The 19,906-nt window shown below is 45.2% G+C and overlaps 1 protein-coding gene across 2 annotated transcripts in view; it reads right to left on the bottom strand.

Moving 5' to 3' along the window:
• tspan9a (tetraspanin 9a) overlaps positions 1–19,906 on the bottom strand; it is a 167,477-nt gene that overhangs the window by 116,515 nt on the left and 31,056 nt on the right. Inside the window, exon 3 of one of the 2 annotated variants that reach the window (XM_035156994.2) lies at positions 8,028–8,093. The exons of the other annotated variant lie outside the window; for it this stretch is intronic. The gene's annotated coding sequence lies outside the window, so the exon portion shown is untranslated. The remainder of the gene's footprint in view (positions 1–8,027; positions 8,094–19,906) is intronic. 2 annotated transcript variants of the gene reach the window in all.

A 19,906-nucleotide genomic window follows, 5' to 3' on the forward strand; every position in this document is an offset into this window, starting at 1 on the left:
ATTGTTCTCAGGTTGAGTCATAAAATATCATTTTTCTCTAAAGAAATAAATAGATGATTAAGGTAAAAGAATATCACTTCAAATTCCATTGAGCTCTGTTCAAGCTCTTGCTTTTGTCATTTTCTCAAAACTAATCAGGCTGGCATGCCGATTGGTTTTGGCTCAAGATGCAACTGAATGCTGCCTATATTCTTTAAAAAGCGAAGCTCCGTTTGAAACTCTCGTCCTTATTCCGGTCACATAACAAAACACACTCTCAGGAGCTAATATTATAAACCCATCCATCCATCCATTATCTATACTGCTTATCCTTTGAGGATATGAGACAAACAATCATTCACATGTGGTCAATTTCGAGTCGACAAGCAACCTAACCCCAATCTGCATGCTTTTGGACAATGGGAGAAAGCCAGAGTACCCAGAGTCGTCAGGAGTTGTACGACAAAGGCAACTGGACTTGCTTGTGGACATCGGAATTGACCTGGAGGAATAAGGACAAAACTGCAAGACATTACAAGGAAAGTGGGTCGAGGAACTGTCTGGCAGGAGAATCACCCAACCGGATAAGGATGTTTTCGCCAAAGGTTTTAAACTTCGCAGTGACACTAGCACGGATACCAGAGGTAGAACTAATCACAAATCAACCATAAGAAACAACCGCTTGATCAAAACACAAGCAAGTCCAACTCCTGAAGACTCCTGAGTACTCAGACTTCCTCCAACAGTCTAAAAATATCCATATTGGGATTAGGTTAATTGGCAAATTTAACTTGACCATAGGTGCAAATGGTTGTTTGTCTCTATGTATTGGCACCGTGATACTCTGGTGACCTGTCGAGGGTGTATCCCCCCCCCCCGGCCCTAGCCTCTGCAATGACCTGGGCGACAGAGAATCTTTACAAATACGGAGTACCCACAGAAAACGTATGCAAACACAGGGAGAGCATGCAAACTCCACACGGAAAGACCCCAAACTAAACTCAAACTGGGAACCGTCTTGCTGTGAGGCGACAGTGCAAATTACCACTCCACTGTGTCACCACTCATAAACCTTCATAGTTAAAACAGACGTTTTTGCAGTGAAGTGCACAAAAGGGAATCAAGTGATTTAAGGGTTAAATCCATTTTGATTCCACGGACAGTATTTCCCTGCAGTTGGTGAAAGATTTCAGTGAAAGAAGCTCCAAATAAATGTTTTACATTATATTTGGCTCTTGAATCAATATTCAGGCATTTCTGTGGCAAACAAGATTATCTGTGTCATCTCTGTTGATCCCTCGGTGAAGCTCTCACAAAAGACTCAGCCTCGCTCTTCGGTCGATACCTCCCCGCGAGAGATGGTTTTATTTCAGTAACCTGGTGTGAAGAATGCACAAACAGCCTGAGAAGGAAGTAACCTTTTGTTATCGGTGTTTACTTCACAAAACCAACGACTGTATCCGGCCGGATTATTAGAACAGATTTGTTTTATTTATTTCCACTAATTGGATGATTACCTGCAACGGAGGGGTAATGAGTTTTTTAAGGCTGCCACCACTTGGGGGAAAAAGTGACATGGAAATTGAAGTAGGTGGAAATATACAATAAACAATATACAAGCAGCATATGATTAAAGGAATGCAGGGTAATATACATACAGCTGTAATCAGATTAGGTGTATTAAAGCGAGGGGTATGTACAGTGGGAATTTATTGAGTTACAGTTTACAGGCACATCTATCACTGGGGACGCGGCTGGATAAATCATTCACATGAGAAATGGAAAGCAATGACTCTAATTTTCCAAACCCAACTGAAGCTGAATCAAACCTCACAGAGTTTTCGTCTGAAATTCATTATTTAAAAAGTCCCAGGTTACAAAATGATTCATACCACAACCCTGGAAACCATGATGGTGGGCAACTGAAATAATTGCAGTGGTACAGATTGGGCCTCAGATAATTCAGACTTAATGAATGGACTTTAGTTAATGGTTTTTCTGGAGATCTACCTCATAACGGAAAGTACAACAATATCTGGGCAGCTTGAGTTGGTTCCAACCTTACAAATGTCTTTAATATTCTGTCCAAGAGTTGTTTCATACTACCTTGAATGCTGGTCATTCTTCCTCATGAATAGCTTATTATAATTGTCGTGTTTTGTTACACAAGGGCACAGCTGTCAGGGGCTATTCAGACCTTGTATTCACATCTGTCCTCAGTGATTCAATGTTAAGGGGACAGTGCTATAAGTTCAGTTCTGAACTAAAATACATCCTCATTGTGAGAATGGATCACATGGGGAGGTGGCCTGGGACACATTCTGTTGACTGTGCCAACGCGAACGTAACCCGGGCGACATATGAAGAACCCCTTCTCGGTTGACACCCACTGACCCACTCTAGTTTAAATTAATTTGTATGGTTCTCAGCGTCCGTGCGTGACTTTGTTTGTTTCCACAATTTTTAAACTGACCACTACATAATGAGTGATGCCTTTTTTTTTAATTGGTAAAAACAAACACAAATGATATAGGTGATGATTTGCATATAGAGCAGGGAAGTGACATCCGGGCACAAGGGGACACCTTCATTTCAATGAGAGGTGTGAACGGACAAACTTTGAGATGTCCACTTGTGATCAGATCTCTCAGGACAGATGTTAATACCAGGTCTGAACAAGGCCTTAGATTTTAGTGTCTTGCCCAAGGACCCTTGGAAGGAGAAAACTTGGGGAGGACACTAGACTGTGGACGGGAGGAGGTGGAGATAAAACTAACAACCCTCTGGTTGGTGAATAACCTGCACTACTTTCCACAATAATCCAACAACTGGGTTACACAAAAACTTCCCAACTCTGTATTAATCACCTAGAAAACTGATCCAACATGCTCAATAGTTTTAGGTAGATAAAATAACCGGCATTCTTCTGTGTATTCATCGTGTGTCATGGCAACCAATCAAATAACACCTAATATTTCTGGTAATTTCCTCTCTTTATTAAAAACATTGTGTTCTGTGCTGAAAAAAATAATAATTTCCAGCTATTGGATAAGTGATATTGACATGACTATTTGCACCCAATAGAAAACTGCACACATTACCATATGCTGCTTTTCAGTTTTCAGATTTTTTTTCATTCTCCAGTGCACAGACAGGTCGTTCATCCATTACAGGGATAAAAAGGTAACAGACAAACAAACACAAATGGGCCTTTGTCTGCACATTATCGGCACTCCTGCTTTACGAGTCTCGGCGGCTCCCACACTCGGAGGTCGGTGTCATGAAACATTTAAACTGAAGCCGCACAGAAACCCATCAGCGTGTTAACTGTGTGGTGGGAACAGATTTAGAAGATTTAAAGTAATGGAATAATCACTGTGAAGGAGCACGACGGAGCCGAGTCATGCAAGACTAGTTGTGGCGACCTTGGATTTTGGTCAATACAAATCAGCTGGATCTATCTCCACACAGCGCGGGGCTTGTTGCCGTTCAGACATCTTCAAATCAAAACCAATCTCAGGCATGATTACAATGGATGGATTTTACACCAGCGGCCTGTGAATTGAGACAACAACAATGAAGCGAGCCAGAAGAAAAATAGAATCGAGACAAAGATTAAAAAAAAAGACTTGAGGTCTTACGGAGGAGAAGAAAAAGCACCGAAATCGGCTCAATTTGCTTCCTTATCTCGGCAGAAGATATCGTAACCTTTGAAGTCATTTTACAGTCATTATGAACAGAGCTGCAATACGTTCCACACATTATTATGATTTATCATTTGTCCCAGAGGCTATACGCATGTGTGTATATAGAGTATACGCGGCTGTTTATGTGCGTGAAATTTGCCCGATGTGTATCAGCGTTGTATTCTGTCTCTGTATCGTGTAATTGTGCTGTCACTGAGGTGTGGAGAAAGCTGTAAGGAGGGGAGAGAGAGAGAGAGAGAGAGAGAGAGAGAGAGAGAGAGAGAGAGAGAGGCAGAGAACTGGAGTTGGAGGGGTCGGGTGGGGGGTGTTGCTGACGTACGTGGGTGGTCATTGGGGTGAAAAGGTCAGTGCCGAGTGTTGTCTTCACCCACGGGTCCCAAAAGAGGATCTGTTTGTCTCAATCAACAAAGTGTGTGTGTGTGTGTGTGTGTGTGTGTGTGTGTGTGTGTGTGTGTGTGTGTGTGTGGGAGGGGGTTAACACTCAACAGGCAGAGCACAAACACTACATTAACATACACACTGTAAAGTATCTTTCACCACTTTAACTTCATGCTTTCAGCCTCTTTTTTACCTTTCTTGCTCTTTACCTTTTTGGCTCTCTCCCTCTCTCCCTCTCTCCCTCCATCTCCCTGACTGGGATTAGTGTTCTAAGATCAGTGCGGCTGTAATGCCCTTCTTGGTAGACTGACAGATGATACAGGCTGCCCTTTGGGCTCCAGTCAGAATGGCTACAGATCAATACCCGAGCTGGCTGCCTGTCAGCGTTCACACAAACACGCACAGATGCTCACACGGAACACGCGCACACACACACACACATTCACGTGCAAGGCCGTAGCATCAAAGCCCAACTGAGCCAGCTGGCATTTACAGGAACAGGACCTGGATGTGAGCAACACAGCAGGAGGGGGCATTCCCGGGATAGTTCCCAGGCCGGAGGAGCAACGGGGTTGGAGGATGACGGAGCAGTGGAATTCTGATCACGGATTCCTCTGTGGCTCCGCCGGCTGGGTAAATTAAGCAGTTTGGAACAGACGAACCGACTGAGTGACCGAACAAAGCAACAGGTTGAAGAAACAATGAAGAGGTTGACGTGTCTCTCTCCGTCTGCGTGTGTCAGGGTGGCCGTTTAACCTCGGTGGGAGGATTTGTGTGTGGTAACTTGTGAGTGACACCGCACTGCTGCGGAGCTAATGGTGGTTACGGTGGTGCTCCATTAGCGGAGAATGTGGGGTGATAGTACAAGCTTTGGATTCATTCACTAGATTTAAACAAATGTACAGAATTTGTGCATGTTAGAGTTTATTTTATAAGAAAATAGATTTGGGGATTTAATGACTCAAAGGCTCAAGTCTTAAGTCTCTGATGAGCTCCTCAGCATCATGCTCCACTCAGGCACACATGGGCAGTATAATTACCCATCTGGCCGGAGAATTTAGAAATCTCTCCCTCACTAACACTGATGCCATGTCCTGAAACCGTTATTGGATGACTGAGGATGGAATGAAATGAAAAGCAAATATTGTGAAATAGTTGTTTTTTTTCCATTTATCTTTATTCAGAATAGCGGCTCATCATTCTACCAATTCATGCAGCCCCGTACGCAAGCACACATGCACACTCAGTATATACACAACATACATTATTTATGCTGACAATGAGAAACGTATTAGAGGAACCAATTTCTTGTCAAACGGAGGGACGGAAAAAAAGTGAACTGCACATGCTCCGCGCGCTCACACCGTCTTTGCAAACAGAACCAATGTGCACTGACCTATGCAAATACGCTGTGTCCGTGGGAGCCTGTATTGCGATTGGTCCATCACGTGTTGCATCACCGATCCTCGCTACACACATAAAAATCAGACGTGTATAAATAATGCAGACGCTGATTTGACACACCGGCACCCCCGCACTCAACTCTCCATGCCACCTCCCTCTCTCAAGCAGGCAGTAATTTATTGTCTCCCACTGCCATAGCGGACTCAATCAATAGCCAATTAAAGACAGGCATATAAGGTCTCCAGTGGCAACCGGTGCATGTGGTGCCATTTGGCCGGGGAAATAAATATGTAAATGGTTCACTGGCGGAATAGCATTAGTCAGTATCTTTCAACAAGCACAACAGGAGGCATATCAATAATAGTCTCTACACACACACACACACGTCAACCTCCCTCTGCTGTGCTGCAAGGCCGCTCTTGGTCACACAGGCCCGGCGGAGCTGTTGTGAGACGTGCTCGTATGTGTCCTTGACTGTCAATGTGACTGAATGGCCAGTTGAAGAGACCATTATTTAGTCACTCACACCCACCTACACACACCTACACACACACACACAGTGTGCAAATGTAATATTTCAGAATCTAAGCCAAGACATATACGCTGCTGAACAAACCTCAACCTCAAATGCTCTGTTTTCTCTTTTTCCCCGATGGCACTTTTCAACCGTGTGAAAAACGGACCTCACAAGCCTCGTGTTTCCTCTCTTTCTCCTTTACTGCTGCACACAATCTCCCCATGATTCCATGATGAGAAAGGGATACAGCTGTGCCTGCAGATGCAATCTCAGACAGTCCAAAAGAGAGAGGGGGAGGGGGGAGTAACGCTGGAGATGTCAACGTCAAAGCAGCAGTGTAAAGAGCAGACAACTGAAAATGCAATCTTTTCCCTGCAGACAACTTTTCAAACATGGAAGATGCTGAGGCTATCAACTGACTTTGCATCATCTTGTGCTGCTACGGTCTAAATAATATATACACGCTTTGATATGGCTGATATGGAAACCGAGACAGAGGAGGAGGCCCCTCAGTTAAATACAAGTGATCATCAAAAAAGTACTTGCTGCTTCAGAGTCTTCAATAAAAGCTTTGAAGAACATGCAATTGAAAATATCACACTCCTATAATTTAGCAATTAAGTAGAAACCATATTGTGTGTCATTTGTCTGGGTGTCTGTGATCTGACGCAAGTGCTTTTAAAGCAGGAAATCAATAACAAGACAACTTGATTGAAAGACAATATATCTAAAAAAATTTACTTGATCTTAAAAAGGATTTAATGGAATGAAAGCGTCACAAAACCATGAAACCAATCAAACTGTGCATGTGCTTTAATGATCAACCGGCTAAACGAAAATATGCCATTAATAAACCATTTGCAGATGTACACTTTGGAAAATGTCCAGAGAATTGGGTCAGGACATTATCCCACCAGGAAATTGTCTGGATCAGATGAATCAACAACGGGAAAATGTCCAGAATATTCAGGACCTACTGATAAACTCTGCTCCAGAGACTGAATGCTGTTATTTATGACACTTCAACACTGGCATCAGTTCTCATCACCACAAGCCAACTTACAAGCAGGCTGGCAGGAAAAACTCTATAAAGATTGTCCGGAGCAACTGACTCAGACATTTGTTTTCTCACATATAACCCCTCAGGAGAATATCCGGAGAATATCCAGAGTTCACTGCATGTCTGAAAGCAGCTATTGTGAAACACAAAGAGGAACTATACCAGAAAAGATCTGTCTCACACGCACATGAACATACAATCAAAGAGAGATCAAACACCCTGCTGACTGTAAAGCAGGACGCTCAGATTCCTGGGACACAGAGACGCACCATGGGAGAGAGAGAGCGTGTCACGCAATACATACAAAACCTTGAGCCCTTCAATCCAAAACACCCATAAATAATCTGCCGCCCTGGAACTTTACACCTCGATACGGGGGCCTCTTTAACACTCATCCTCCTCCCTCACTCACTCGCTGCCCCATCCGTGTGTTCTCTCTCTCTCCGCATTCGTCCTTCCACGGGCTTTGAGACAACGGGCGCCGTCCAAGAGCCTCAAGGGTTCGAACCCACTTTAATCTCGAGGCACAGGTTATCTGTTGCTCGGCTAATTTTAGTTAGCCCCTCTGAGCTTCAAAGAGAAGAGCGGGTTCCGTGCAGCGGGGACCTCTGGGTTTAGGTATCAATGTCCTCCACAACACTTTCAGTCAAAGGGATTCACCCTCACACTTATGGAGCCCGACCGTACTCTGGACAAGATAATCCACCTCACTTCATCTGTATCCCGATCAACTCGGCATGCAGAGCAGTCCCAGGTGTGAGGGTGCAGGCTGGAATAAACTAAATGTTTGAATTAATGTGAACACAAGTGCTTTTCTGGTGTTGTTGAATAAACATGGCTGCACACCAGAGATGTTAAAGGAAGAGTGCTTTCAAATCCTCCTGGGTAATTAGACTCTCTCAGTTTCATTTTGCTGTGATGTTAGCATGTTGTTGTAGCAGATGGGGAAGCGCTGTGTGGCAGGTGAACGCAGAAATCGTACCTTTCCTCGACGGGCGAGAAACAGCAAGAGAGAGCGTCTGCACCTCAGGCTGGGAAGGTCAAACGTCTGTAAAACAGAGAATCGGTCAATATCCGGACATACTGTCAATAAAAACCATGTCCACGGAACAGTATTCTAACGTTCTTTATTTGTTTACTCCTTCATTTACTAAATCAATCAACCAGTGAGTGCGTTCTTGAGAGCCTGTATTCCCCAACCCCACGCCTCCCAGTCCCATGAATTATAACGTCCTGGAGAAACAGGCTTATTCAGACTATAAATCAGGGAATATAAAAAAACCTCAGTGTTGTATCTGACCAGCCTGAGGTTGTTATAAAAATTTGAACAGCCTCCACAGCGCAACCTCTGGCAAGTGTGTTTGCAGCAGTTTACGCAGCAGTGCACTAAAGTTGTCTCCCTGTGATTTTACACAATGGCCAGCCAGCTGGTCCGAGCCTCGGTCAGGACCATAAAGCTCTCGGAGTGTGACCTCGCACACTGCAGCACGGATCGGAGTCACGACGTGAACGCGGGGGCAACACGTGGAGGTGAGCGGGTGAGTCTTGAAAGCGAACCCCTCTGTTTTCATATCTATGTGGGAGTGCACATATGCCATTCTCTTTCTGTATCTTCAGCCCCGTCTTTCTCAAGCACACTAACCGAGATCAAACACACGCATGTGTACAAAAACACACACACACACAACCACACGGAGCTGCACAGCCAAGGTACAGTATACAGAATATCAAAGCCCTGCACTTGCTCGACGGCATGAATGATGGTTCTCCAGGAGCACCTTCAGATGAGAGGAGCAGGAGGTGTCTGATTTAGCGCTTCAATCTTGTACATGTGGGGGTCACTTTTTCTCGCCACAAGATGACTTACGAGGGCACGGCCACCGCTTTCGTTTCCATTTTATTGTGAGGTGCGGTGGCTAAACTTTCCCTCTACCTGCCGCAGAGGCTGTCGCATGAGCTCCCCGAAGGACAGCGGCCAGGGAAATGTCGCGTCCTCCAGACGAGTCTGCTGAAGGTTCAGCTTTGTAAGAGTCGAGCTGAAATATGCAGGTATGGGCACTGCAATGTAAAAATCCATTCAGGCATTATATCTGAAGCCTGATTGAGAAGGAGCGATGAGTGCACACACTGTGTCCTACAAGTCAGGTGTGAACCTCACTACAACAGTCCCAATTGTGTTAATATTCCTTTCATTGCAAACACATTCATCGTCCAAAGTATTTGAAGATGAGGACAAGACCGAATGAATCGGCTTCAGGGTTTTCAATTTCTATCAAAGGACGCCAACGTCAAAAAAGACCTGGGGTCAGACACGGAGTGAAGAAGCACGGTGTGGCTGAGTGGGCCGACACAACAGAGAGAGAGAGAGAGAGAGAGAGAGAGAGAGAGAGAGAGAGAGAGAGAGAGAGAGAGAGAGTGCATGATGTTTGCATGCGAGTGTGGCAGCCGGTGAGCACTGAGAGATAATAGGGGAAATGCAGGAATAACAAGGGAGGGGAGAAAAAGAAATGGAGTGATCAATAGAGCGAGAATGTGCCAACGGAGTGAAAGCAGAACAAACCAAACAGTGACACTGTCGGGCAAAAATAAGACGGTTTGTTCCTCCAATTAGCCGGCAGAATTAATTAGGGCTCCATTGACGCACTGTGCAAGACAAACATAATTACATTACACCATTACTCCTCATCATTACAAGCTTGCCTCCTTCCTGATCCCAGAGGGAGCGGAGACAGCCCACTGGACAGCCAACTCTAAACAAGATGGCTGTCGGCATTGATTTAGCAGGAGGCTGTGACAACATTTCCACGGTAAGTCATGCACAGGAGATAGATGTTGCTTTCTGGTCATCAGGCATCACACAGCAGAGTTAATGATGCTCCTATGGCTATAAACAGACTGTAATTCGGCCTGAGATGTGATCACTCACAACCCAGGGAGCTATATTTACCATCTGTGGCCCTTTACCCTGTTTTTTGTCTGTATACAGCATGTGGAGCGCGCGTGTGTGTGTATAGTATCTGCGATGATAGCTAGTTAGACATATAGTACATGACATTCTGTTTGACACCGTGAAGAGCGTTCTCTCAGCTTTGTGGGTGTTTGCATTAAAGCATTCCAACACAATTCTTCAAGATCCGGCGAGGGAAGAAGGCTGACAGCCTGGTACTCCAACACGTAGTCTGTTCTGGAGACAGCGACAAATCTCCAATCTAAAAATAATAAGAGATTTAAACTCACAGGAACACGGCTCTCAGAGTATTATGAGGGGGTTTCACAGCGAAGGGGAATGCAATTTTCAGTCTTGTGAAGATTCCTCTGTCATCCAGGTCAAGGCCGTGCAGGAAGTTAATTCAACTAGATGGTTGTAGATACTTGAAGGTTTAACAATTCCTGACTAACTGGTGGGGAGTCACTTGTGTTTAACCTCTGCAGGGTCATCGCCAAAGCCATTGATGTTACTTGTTTTATTAATGCTTTTAGCTGGTGTAATGGCAGTTGATAGAGTTACGAGGGTTGTCCGAGGCCAAGGTTTAACAACAGTCTAGTTTTTGGAGTCACATGAGGCCAAGTGTGAAAGGCTGTTAAATCTCCTCGGAGGGGATGAAAGGGCACCATTGTAGGTGTGTGTGTTGTTGGAGGGGTTCTTTACTTTAGAGTAAGCCCCTTTTTCCCAGCCTGATCAAAGTGGAAACGGTGCACCTTCAAATTTGCACACAGGCGTGGCATGAGGCAAAGATCTTAGGATGCATAGAAATGGCTGTAAATGTCGAAGGTAAGGAACTGAAGTAACTTCAGGTGAGGCCACAAGGAATTGGCCTTCCTTGTTTGGGCCCATGCATTCGATTAATGCTTGTTTCATCAATACGTCACTAGTTTGAGTGTGTTGCTATAGGTTTGAAAAACACAGGGATGCAGCACTTGTTAAATGGCCCCCTTTATATGGGACGATGATGATGTTGTTGCATTTATTTTTCTTTCTTCACCACCTGCAGTGCACCTATGGCCAGTTAGGATATCATCAAGCTTTATGTGTCCTTCAGGTGTGCTCCTCCTCCTGGGCTTGGGAAATTGTTGGCACATCATCATCTCTGTGGTGCAGCGTTCGGATAAATCCCTGCTTGTGTTGTAGTGGTGAGAGTCAAAGAGGAACAGATCAGTACCTGGCACCTACTGGTCTGTCTGTGTTTTCTGTTTACCCCTTTCCTCCTCAGAGTGGACGGCACAGTCCAAGAAGGTTAAGCTGTAGTTAGTGACATCCTGAGGTGTGAAAGCTTGCACTTGTGGCTCAGTGCTTTACCTCGTAAAGAGTTCAGGGCTCTGCTTTCTACTTCTTCCTTGTGAATGTAAAGGTGGAGGTTTGCCGCAATGAGAGATACTGGTGAGTTTGTGGCCTTGCTTTTGTCTATAAATCTCCCTGTTGTAACGTAAATATTTGGTGTTCAGAGGTCCAGCAGTTTACATATCTGGTGTCAGGCCCAGCTTTCTTGGAATAAAATATGTGGCTGTGCAATGACAGACGTCGAAAACAAATAACCTTGTTTTAATAAGAAAGAGGCTCTCAATGCCGCTGCTGTGCTGTGTGTGCGGTAATGGGGTATCATTTGTCTCGTGGGAGAAAGCAGCTCCCTGCAGCTGTGGCGTACACGGAGCTCACACAGCTGTGAATGAGGCGGCGTCGGCCAGGGCTGGCACACATCGGCAAGTCAGCTGAGAACGCCTGGTTCTCCTCTTACTGCGGAAGATAAGTGTACATGAAATGCAGCGTCGCCGAACAAGCCCGGAGGCGCAGCGAGACTGTGGTGCACGTCTCTGGATAATATGAACATTGAAGATTTTTATTAAAAGAATTCATAGTCATAAAAATGGACAACAATTGGTTGACGCCGCCCCTGGAGGCTTCAAAGCTTCCCTGATTGGAACGATTTCAACAATTCTTAAGGAGGAGCTGCCAAAAGTCCAGTTGCGACGCATTTACTGAAATTAACGTGAAGCAGGAATTGTTTTTGTCTATAATGTGCCGTCATGGATCATGCCATCTCGGGTTTAACGCCATTCCACGCTCAACCTGCTTCTCCTGCACCAATGTATGAATTGAGACACTAGAAAGCTTAATCTCTGTGCCTCGTACAGTTCGGGTAGAGGGGACGGTAAAATTGAAATGACAGGAAGTGGAACGAAGCACATCCTGAAAAAAAAAAAAAAGGAGGTATCACTCCGTTGTTTGCAGCGCTGACAGGCTATTGATAGTTCCTTGGCTAAGCCCTAAAGGTTAAACTATATATCTCACCACTTCCTCACAGCCCCACATGTGTGTGAGGGGAACATATAAGAAATATACTGTGTGTTGCAGTTACCACACTGATGACTTTGCTGTGTTAACACAGGCCTAAGGGTATAATCCTAAACCCTGTAATCTATATAAATGACTCTGCATACCTCCCCCCTCCTTCTACTTCTTTCTATCTCTCTCCCTCCCTTCCTCTTTTCACCCCCAACAGCTGTCCTTCCATATCTGTCTGTCCAGATCAATCTCTTTCCACCATCGTTCCCTCCCTGTATCGTCTCCTCTGCCCATGACCATGTTCCTCCGGCCGCAGCGTCTGCACAGTAAAACGCTGTCCGACCTTAATCCTGCACCAAAGCACCGAGGGGAAGAAAATGTCACTTTCCAAATCCGCGACAGCTGCATCTGCAACATCCGACTCGCGATCCCCCGTCTCTTTACATTGTCGTCGTGCCTCAGTCTCACCCAGTTTCCTCCTCAAGCCTTCGCTCATAGTGGGATGCACATACATGGAGGGCATGACGCCTCCAGCCAGGAATGCTTGGAAAGGAGCCAAAGCAGATACCCTTCCCTTCCATGGAGTCTACTGGCAGCGTGGAAGCTTGATCCAACACGTGCAGTCCATGCAACACTCACACACAGCCATGATTCTGAGAAAGACACGTTTTTTCAGTTCTGAAACTGAAAAAAAAACGAAAACAGGGCAGGTGGCTTTACGAATCATCGCTTTCCTGCCCTGAACTGTACGGACACCAATGACTTTCTCAAAACAATTTACAAGAATGAGGTGCAGGCACTTATCACAGTGAATTGCTGTGTAATTTAAGACGGTGGGCAACTCGGCCAAGCTCTGATTGCGTGGAAGCCGCTGTGATCTCTGGCAGAGAGTCAAACTGCTGACAGATGAGCTACAACGCGTGGAGGTTCCTGCACAAGCTGAGTCGTTAGATTCCACGACAGAATTCAGCGGACAGCTTTAACTGTGCAATTACATTCTACACGTACAGTTCACGAGGCTGTCAGCGTAGCTACAGTTCACGAGGCCGTCTTCAATTAGAAATGGAACAAAAAGCAAATAGAGCTCGAGCGGCCGAGGCGATGTTAATAACTCGCTTGCTGGTATCTTCACTTCTCCATTTATTGTTCTCGCATCTGAAGAAAGCAACCACGGCCTTCGAGGAATTATTATTTGACCTCGTGTCACAATTTCTCAGCTGCAGTCAGTTGATATATAATAATATATATTATATATAATAGTCAGAGAAAAGCTGCCTCTCCTGTTTCAGCCTTAGTGTCGTTATCGAGAATGGAAGCCCCACACACACACACACACACACACACACACACACACACACACACACACACACACACACACACACACACACACACACACACACACACACACACACACACACACACACACACACACACACACACACACACACACACAGAGAGAGAGAATGTCGTCGCTGTTTGAAAGAGTTCAGGGGTCAGGTGTGTGCCAAGGTTCATGCTGCTCTGGTGAGGAAGAGTTTTGACAGGTCTGCTTCATCTCATCAGCCCGACTGTCAACTCACACAACATCATTTATCTGTCGAGGCCTTGTCGCTGAACACACACACACACACACTAACCAAAGTACCACAACATCTAGGCCACTTCAAAGACATGACTGTAGAAATGTCTGCAAATTGAGCTGATAAGAAGTACGAGTCTTTATGTGCTTATAGCTGAGAACTGGAGCTGGATGCAGCCATTGGAATGAGATTAACATGAAACTGAGCCAAACGCAAACAAGGCAGGGAGCAAGAACTAAAAAAATAACATAGATTGTGTGATGATTAACTGGTTTAACCAATTGTTTAGAACGATTTCACAGCTTTGTCAGCAACGCAACGTCAACAATAACCTTTGTTTGTCGCAGATTCTCTCGCCTTTTGAAAATGATCTTCAGGTTCGGGTTTCCAGCTGAATAAGCAGCACCTGGGAGGCAGATGGCCGTCTCACTGGGAAACATGTGGCACGGGGGAAAACGAGAGTTAGAATTAGAGGGAGATGTGGCATGAAGGCCCTCGGGCGAGCTCGCTGTGATTATCGACGATTAGCCCCTCATTTGGCAAAGCCGGGGAAAACAAATCTTCCAACATTAGGACCGGCCCGTGCACCCTGCAGTGAGGTTCTGCTTTGTCATCAGGACGGCGAGAGCTGTTTAAGTGCTAAATGCTTCCCATTCACACGTTTCTTTGACACCCAGGGTGTGTTTGTTTCCAATTCTACTGCCCTGCAACAATACAGCTGGCTGAGTCTTACAATTGAATACAAAGATGTCAGAGAAGATGTTGTAGATTTTTTAGTTACGAGAGCAACAAAATATTAAAAGTTCAGCCCTTACATAACTCATGGTCATGTGTGTTGAGAATGAGTTTTTGTTTGCAGGTAGTTTTCTTCCCGTTTTCCTTTTCTTGTCCAAGTGGAGTTTACGCGTGGGAGTTAAATAAACAGATGGGACTCGGAGGAGGGCGGCAGAATGCAAAATAAATGCAAAATTAATCACAATAAAACACCAAAAAATGGAAAGAGTTGTGACACGAGAAAGAAATGTCATATCAGTAGTAATTTCAGATTGAAATAGGTGATGACAAAATTCATAAATCCAATTCTCGGGAGTCATTTGTATGGAAGTCGCGCACGCTGTACATGCCAGATTAGGTATATATGCCATATGCTCATTGCCCATGCATCATGATTCATCAATTATGCAGCATTTTGTACAAGCCAGTGTTATCGAATGAATTCAACAACTACACAAATGTGATATAATTACAGACCTGTACTCCCACAGGGAAGGTTTGCAAGCTCTCCGACTGCCGATGACAAACTGGAGCCATTCATCTGCGTTAGCTTGTCACGAGCTGCAGATGTTGTTCCAAACCCGTTTTCCGCCATCCCACTGCCAGGTTCTCACTTTCAAAGGCCAATCTGTCCCACGCAATATTAGCTGGCGCGGACAATAGTTTCTTTTAATTTTCACATATTTAATACCAACTGTGAAGCACCAACATCCAATCCTTAAATAGACCCAGTACACCTCTATTCCCCGAGCCTCTCGTCCCATCCAGAAAGTGTATAGCTGCTATTATTCCATGTTTCCTTGCAGCTGCTTTATCTGTGCGAAAGAACACAAAGCTAAAAGTTACTCTAGTTTTATTGCCATGATGAATGAGCAGCTGAAACCTGCAGACGGGACAAACCACACAAACAGGTTGTTTCCAATAACCTGCACAGATTTTACTTAGCCTTAAAGGAAGGTGAAATAAACGGATGCGGTACCACCGTGGACGACTGGTCAGAAACAAATGGAGTTCTGGTGGTTTGCAATCCGGCAAATCCCACAGGAAAATCAACTGTCTTGTGTTCTTGTACCAAATCAAACATGGACAGAAACAAGCAGATCGCACTGTTTAAAGGTTAAAGTGAAATTTGCACTGAAAAGGCCAAAACAGAAAGAAAAAAGCAGATTCAAGCCGATATCCTGGATGGAGACATGTGGGCCTGTGGACTTAGATCGGGCAGAGGGAATAGAGGACTGAGTGAAATCTGCAAAACAAAGCTAACGTCAGGTGAAGCTGTTTATTTACCAGTATCACAGGAGCGAGTGGGAAGGACGTAATCAGCGACTGTCACAAATATTCAATAAAAACTGAATGACTGGCAGCAACTGTATCCGAAACTTCAAGATTAAAAATCACATAATGTGATTTTATCTGTGAACTGTAAACACCTGCTGACCCAGACTGGAATTGACCCAGCCCCCGTGTAGCAGTCACGACCAAATTCATTGTGTAACTGGATCGACGGTCCTCATGTCCGTCGCTGTCTTGAGGAAGAGTTTTTCCACTTTATATATAGTAGGAAAGACAGAAGAAGAATATTCCTGAGAAGGCAGGTGCTGCTGATCCTGACACCCAGCACGCAAGAGGAGATTCCAGGCTGCAGAACCTCTGGATGCAGGACGGATCCTAAAAAGGTACGTAACCTTTCCCCCAAGGCCCTGCCTCAAAAAAGAGAAAATCTCTGCACGCCGGGGTCATACCACCATCCCCTCGTCAACCGTGACTCCAATGCACAAGAGGAGGTTTAGAGTCTCTGGGGAGTCATGAGAGCAGATTAGCACTTCAGTCAGTAGATAAACAGCAGTCGTCATGTGCAATCACAGGCAGAGGTTTGGATTGGCCACAGATTGTCCCTGGTGAATTCAAGCGTCTGCTTCCTAGGTTGTCGCTGTGGCTACGGTTTTTCCTGTTCTCGCCACAGAAACCACGAGTTGGCCCAGCGAGCTCCAGCTCCTCTGTCATCGTCCTGGAGGAATTTCTTTCCTGATCCAGCGTGCAATCAGAGGCATCTGCAGAGCCCACTTTGCCAGAATTCTTCCGACCCCAACACACCACACACACACACACACACACACACACACACACACACACGCACACGCACACTGCAGCATCTGTCAGGGCACACTCATGCCAGTGAGAGGTGCAGCTGTGCAGTCATCGAGGCCAGACACTCACATTTTTGGAAACTCACTCACCAGAGATCACTGGGTACATGGGACTGGGAAATGCGCAACTGCTACACTGCTACTGTGGTGAGAACCCATGACCTCACGGAAATCCGCTCCTCAGCACGGACAGAGGCATGTCATCACCAGTTGGCAGGATTCACAGTCTTCTGTTCTGCTCCGCTCAGGACTTCAAACGCTGCCTGAAATTCCAGAAATCTGAGACATTTCAGTTATGATGATTTAATTTGCCTCGGATGGGACATTTTTATACTTTTGTAAGAGCTTGTTCTGTAACTGCTCTTTTTTTTGTATCAAATGCATAAACCCGTTTGATGTGAAACTAAGAAAGTGAACACGCAGAACCACAACCCTGATGTGTCGTATCCCTGCTGGGGTGACATAACAAGAGAGAAACAGATGAATAGATCCCGGATGAACGACAAGGAACACGTCGGTCAGACACGAGACAAGAGACGTGGTATTAACGGCTCATATCCTCCGTGCTAATTTCCAGGCAGTCAGTCTGTTCTGAGTAATGCCATACTGGAATTATGGCTGATAAAACCGCTATTATTTCATTTCCCTCCCCGAGTTTTAAATTAAGGTAATAGACAAGCAGTCTTGGAGGATTAAAGCAAGGGCCAAATGAACAGGGAGGATTGGCGGCATGATAAGTGCAGACAGGGAACAGTGAGCAGCATGAAATATGTGCTTGGAAAACAGAATTACGGGAAAATGGCTGTCATACACCAGCGCTACCGTCCCGCTGCAGCGCTCACTACTAGACTGTCAAACACAGACACAGCCGACTGAAATAATCCCACAGTTTCTCCACTTAATGCTCGATACGTCTTGAGACGGGGATTATGAACAGGGCAGATATAAAAAGACAGGTCGCGCAGTTTTGCAGCAGCTAAACAGCAAACGGACAACGTGTTGAGAGACGAGGACAAAACGCACCGATCGCTGTTTTCGCTTTAGAGTGTAGCTCCGTCAGATGAAGGCGTCCAGCTGAGTAAACTTGAGCTGCCTTTATTTTCCACAACTGATCTGCTCTCCCTTTGACGGCAGGCGTTGACAGACAGAGGAGATGCACAACATGTTTATTTTCCACTCATCCCCACATGGTCCTTCCCAGCCGAGGCCTCCCGTCTCGCTCCAGGCCTCACTACAGCAGCAAAGAAAACTCCAGCGCTCGCCCCAGGTGTCGGGCGTCCGCTCGGCGCTGTGTAAGCAAACGCAGGAGAATGTGAGAGGGAAGATGAAGTGCATGCAGACAAGAGTGCAAGATTTAGAAGAGAGGGGATTTAAGAGAGGGAGCAAAGTGTGAAATCGGAGGTTAAAACACTTACGAAGCCAAGGGAAGTGAGGAATAAAAAAAAAGGTGCGATTTAAGAAAGAGAGGAAATTGAGGGCAAGTGGCACAGAAGGAAAAGAGAGAAGTATATGTAAGAGTATATGTGACCTTCGACATGTAATGTCTACACTGAGCAAAGCTGGCTCCACAGGGTTTTAACTGGTCTGGTGGGGGAGACACCGTGAATCTGAACCTGCCAAACAAACAGGGACGCAATCATATCTGCTGAACCCTTCCCTGAAACCACAATAAGTCTGTACCGAACTCTGGGGAATGTCTGGGAAGTTTTGGGGAGTTTTCCTTTCACATATGAAGAACGCAGCAGGTGATTGTCCGAGCTGGACGAGTCCACAACAACACGAGAATGTGCAGGCGTCTGGGTAGAGCAGGTAAATGTCTGGAGCAGCCAACTAAACTTTGTTTTTCTCCCTTACAGCCGCTCTGGATGATTTTACAAAAATCGTCCTGTACAAATGGATGACTGGACTTCATTGGTGTTCACAAAACACCAGCAGGCTACAGTGAGGATGTCAGCAAATACACAAAATTCAATTCTATAATCGAGTTGTGAAAAAAAAAAAAATCATTATTTGATTGAGAAGGAAAAGCAGCGGAACCCGCGGCTCTGTGACCTCGTGAGCGCTTGCGTGGGCCTGAGCTGCCGCACCGAACGAATGCATGACAGACAGGAGTCACACAATGTCACTTTAATTGATTGAAAATGAAATGTGGGTCGAGCTGAATTTCTGCGAATAATTCATCAACGACCACGTGGCAGCGATGGCAGAGAGTTTACGACCCGACTCTGCCACGGAGAGATCGAATTGCATTTCTGAGCAATCTAGAAACTCCCGTTTCTCCTGGAAACGCTGTGGAATCTGCTCAGTGGACGGTGAATCTGTGGAACCTCACGATGAAGTTGTATGCGTGACGCCCACATGAGCAGGGCCTTGACGTCCGGGGCCTTCACACAAACAGCCGTGTTCTGACCCATATGTTACATCATAATGTGTATTTGAAGAGGTTATGTTGAAATAAATAGAAACTTTAATGGTTTGCTCTCAAATGCACATAAATAAGTATACCATTTATGTTGATGTGTGACAGTGGTAAACAAAATAACAAACCACAGACATCTGGCTTCTGTCTGTGATGGGAATGGACACATGTAATTTTCTACCAGGTCAAATGACTCATGACTGAGCAGGACAACGTGCTCATTTCTTGTTTGTTTTTTAATTTGGCTGTCTAGACGCTGACATCATTACGTGCATTGAACTTCCGGATGTTTTTTTTTTATACGGTCGACACATAAACAGCCATGAAAGCTCGTGCATTTATTGTTTTTTTACATCTTGGACAATGTGAAACAGCGCATCCGTGACGTCTTGATTGATTTATTTAATTGCACACTAATACAAAACAATGGGAATACAATAACAACGATGTTTATTAAATGTGCCCTCAGGGCTTTTGGTAGGAATCTGACCTCAGTGAGCCTTAAACACAAATACAGATATCGTGCAATCCAAAAAGTTCAAAAGGCTAACACACTAACTCTACAACTAACTCCTCTAGGAAAGGAGTCACTCACCTTTTTATTGGTTTCTATGAATCATATGTCAGAGTAAAAACACTTTGGTACAACTGTTTCCTGCA

Source organism: Hippoglossus stenolepis, chromosome 5 (assembly GCF_022539355.2).
Source record: "Hippoglossus stenolepis isolate QCI-W04-F060 chromosome 5, HSTE1.2, whole genome shotgun sequence".
Taxonomy (NCBI): Eukaryota; Metazoa; Chordata; class Actinopteri; order Pleuronectiformes; family Pleuronectidae; genus Hippoglossus; species Hippoglossus stenolepis.